Genomic DNA, 3,894 nt, shown 5'->3' with positions numbered 1-3,894 from the left:
GCAGTCCAGATGCGCCTAGCCTCTGCTATGCTTTACAACAGTGAATCAGGAGAAGACATAGGTTTGCTAATGTGCATTTAAATCACCAAAGGACTGAAGAGGACTGGGCTTTTATTCTGTAATGTTTCTAACACTGTGTCCATTAACTGCAAACCAAAAAGGAAGAAGTCTTGGCAGGACAGGAGAAGTGCTGTGCACGTGATGATCAGATCGATTTAAATATTATTCATAGCATATAGCCTAGTCCATGCTCTCGCTGTTTCTATGGCTTGGGCTCCGTGGGTTTTCCACTGCTCCGGGACATCGTTTGCTGATGGATCATCTGGGTTGGGAGCACTTCACCAAGCCTGGATCAATAGCAGAACTGTGCAGATCTGCAGTGCTGGGGACCACTTATCCTTCAAAATATCTAAACATATTCTTCCCAACTTGTCTACATTAGGATGATACATTTTGATCATGAAACATATGTTAGAGGCTGTCATTGGGTATTCTTCTGGAAGGGGTAGTTCAAGTTTAAAAGTCCCTCCCTCAAAGGGGGATTCCTGGGGGCCAGCAATGACCACATGAAAATAACGTGCATTGCTCTCATGCAGTTCTACTTTAATGCCAGGAACCGGTTCTGCCAGCAAACACTGGGTTTCCTTGATCCTGCGGAAGCCCGGCAGGATCGGCCATCTTGTCAGATCCCGAGTTTGCCCTCTGGTCTCATCTCCCTGCGGTATGCTTTTCAAGCTACTGAGGCTGGTACTTGAACCACAGTTAGCCATGTGGGATCTCTCTCTCTCTCTCTTTTTTTGGGGGGGGAGTCAAGGGTAAACTGATTTAATAGCATCGAGAAAATCTTTACAGTCTTCAAATCAGTAGGCACTCTGAATGAAAGTCACCAAAGGTTAACAGATGATAATTAATTTATTAAAATAGTAGTTGACTTAAGCATCTGCAATGGTGACTTCAACCTCAACTCTTGGTTCGATACTGATGGAAGCAATCTGTTTAACAATCTCAGAAGGACGGTGCAAATCAAGGAGTCACTTGTGGAGTCTCATCTGGAAATGATCCCAAGTCTTAGAACCTTCCCACAAGGTGTTTTTCTTGCAGTGATTCTCAAAGTCTGGGTAGGCACCTGAACTGGTCCTTTCTCCTTGAAATTCTTTTCCTTTGCACCTCTGACTAGTCAGCACATACCTTCTCCAGGGACTTTACATTGCGGCTGGTTAGAGTAATTGTAGTTCAGTGAATGTCTACCTCTGGCTCCACGGGTGCTTTTCCAATATCTTCAAAAGCTGTGGCTGTGGCATGGCTTCCTGACCGACTTGTTCCTCAACGAGAGTGAACAGCGGTGAGTCAGGAGCAGAGTGGGCTGACCGGAGATCCGCACTACCTGTGTCTACTTCTGCAGAATCCGTCTCTCTTAACCACTGAGCTCCACAGCGGCCCTGTGGGTAACCTTTTTTCTTTTCTTTTTTTTTTTTTTTAAGTTTATTGAATTCTCTATGAGCAAGAAAGAGAAAGAAAACACCCTCAACAGGGTCTTATTTTTTTTAAGAATTATTTATTTAATTGTATTTATTTATTTTTTCAATTCATCAGAGAGAAAGTGAAAAAGCAAGCCATCAGGTCCAGGACTTGAACCATGGTCAGCTATGTGGAAGTCCAGCACCTTGACCATTATGCCACCTGCTGGCTCCTCTTTTTACTTTCTTGATAGTTTCCTCTGATGTACAAAAGTTGTTGTTGGTGGTTTTTTAAGAATTATTTTATTTAACTTGATTTATTAATTTTTATTTATTTTAATTTGACTAGAGAGGACAGAGAGAGAGAAAGGCAGAAAGCAGGCCACCAGGTCCAGAACCTGAACTGTGGTCAGCCATGTGGGAGTCTGGCACCCTTAATGACCATGCCACCTGCCAGCCCCGCACAAAAGTTTCTAAATTTAATGAAGTCTAATTTCTCTGTTTTGTCTCTTCTTGCTTATTTTTGGTGGCTTATCTAAGAAGCTATTGCTTAACTAAAAGACACAAAGTTTGCTATTTTTCTTCTAAGACTTTTATAGTTTTTTTAAAGAATTCTTTTTATTTAACATAATTTATTTATTTATTTTATTTATTTTAACTTGACCAGAGAGGGACAGAGTGAGAGAGAGAGAGGGAAAGTGAGAAAGCAAGCCACCCAATCTGGGACTCGAACCATGGTTGGCCATGTGGGAGTGTCTAGCACCTTAACCACCATGCCACCTGCTGGTCCCCCAGACTTTTATAGTTTTCTTTTTTTTTAAAGAATTCTTTTTATTTAACATAATTTATTTATTTATTTTATTTATTTTAACTTGACCAGAGAGGGACAGAGTGAGAGAGAGAGAGGGAAAGTGAGAAAGCAAGTCACCAGATCCAGGACTTGAACTGCTGTTGGTTATGTGGGAGTCCAGCCCTTAACCATCATGCCACCTGGGGCTCCAAAAATTTTATAGTTTTATCTCTTACATTTAGGCCTATGATCCATTGTGAGTTGATTTGTTTATGTGGTGTGAGGAAAGGGTTCAACTTCTTGGCATGGGGATAACCACTTAGTTGTCCCAACACTATTGCTAAAATGACTATTCTTTCCGCATTGAATTGTCTAGGTACTCTTGTCAAAAGTCAGTTGACTGGGGCCAGTGTGTGGCATGGTGGTTGAGGCACTGGACTCTCACATGGCCAATCACAGTTTGAATCCCAGACCCGACAGCTTCCTTTCTCACTTTCTCTTTCTCTTGGTGAATGCATGTGCCCTATAGCACATTTTTAAAAAAAGAAATCAAATGAATATTGTATTAGTTTCCTGTGGCTCCCATAACAAATGGCTTCATACTTGGTGGCTTAAAACAACACAGATATGTTATTTTATAGGTTTTTAGATTAGAAATCCAAAATGAATCTCACAGATCTAACATCAAGGTGTTGGCAGGGCTGTGTTCCTTTCTGGAGGCTTCTAAGGGAAAATCTAATTCTTTGCCTCTGCCAGCTTGTGGGGTGGTTTCTGAGTGGTGGGGCTCTTCGGCCTCATTAGCACTGTTGGATGTGCAGACCCCCAGCCACTCTGACATACTTGGTCAATTAGCCTAGCATCGTGCTCCTGGGTTCATTATTTATATACGTATTTATTTAAGTATAATTAAAGTACAAGGTACCTGTACTTGCTGGAGACGACAGGGAAAGGGGGAGAGAAAGTACCCCTCATGGGGGATGGTCACACCACAATCCCCTCTCTTCCATTCTCCTTTTGGGATTTTGGGAACTCATGCACATATATCTCATGTGTTTTTCAAGCCTCTGGGTCCGAGATTTGAATTCTAAGGATGAAATCAGTGTAGCTGGGTAATCCTGGCTAGGGTCTCCTGTCAAAGGATTGGTGTACCTGTTTAAAATGCCCCACACATACCAATATAAGCACACGAGCATTTGGGGGTGACGCAACAGTAAAACATGATTCTATGAGGCCAGCCCATGTGGTTTCCAGGCCCCCATGTGGAGACCTCCTCTGAGGATGCCAAACACGCGTGTGCCCACGATCCCGGGCTGGCTGAGGCTGGGGGCAGGGGTGGAGCACGGCAGCCAAGCTCTGTCTCTAAGCACACATACCAATATAAGCACACGAGCATTTGGGGGTGACGCAACAGTAAAACATGATTCTATGAGGCCAGCCCATGTGGTTTCCAGGCCCCCATGTGGAGACCTCCTCTGAGGATGCCAAACACGCGTGTGCCCACGATCCCGGGCTGGCTGAGGCTGGGGGCAGGGGTGGAGCACGGCAGCCAAGCTCTGTCTCTAAGTCTCTGCCTTTCTCTCTCTCTCTTCCTCTCTCTCTCTTTCTCCATGGAAGAAATAGAATGAAAACAAAACCCTTTTGGCACGG

At 43.7% G+C, this 3,894-nt stretch overlaps 1 pseudogene; it reads right to left on the bottom strand.

The window, feature by feature from the left end:
• Positions 1–215: 215 nt before the first annotated feature.
• LOC102468565 (ubiquitin-conjugating enzyme E2 N-like) overlaps positions 216–3,894 on the bottom strand; it is a 5,685-nt pseudogene continuing 2,006 nt past the window's right edge.

This window comes from Tupaia chinensis, unplaced genomic scaffold (assembly GCF_000334495.1).
Source record: "Tupaia chinensis unplaced genomic scaffold, TupChi_1.0 Scaffold139757_1, whole genome shotgun sequence".
In the NCBI taxonomy this organism is placed as follows: domain Eukaryota; kingdom Metazoa; phylum Chordata; class Mammalia; order Scandentia; family Tupaiidae; genus Tupaia; species Tupaia belangeri.
The sequence above is the reverse complement of the archived record's forward strand: the minus strand, read 5'-3'. Positions and strand labels throughout refer to the sequence as shown.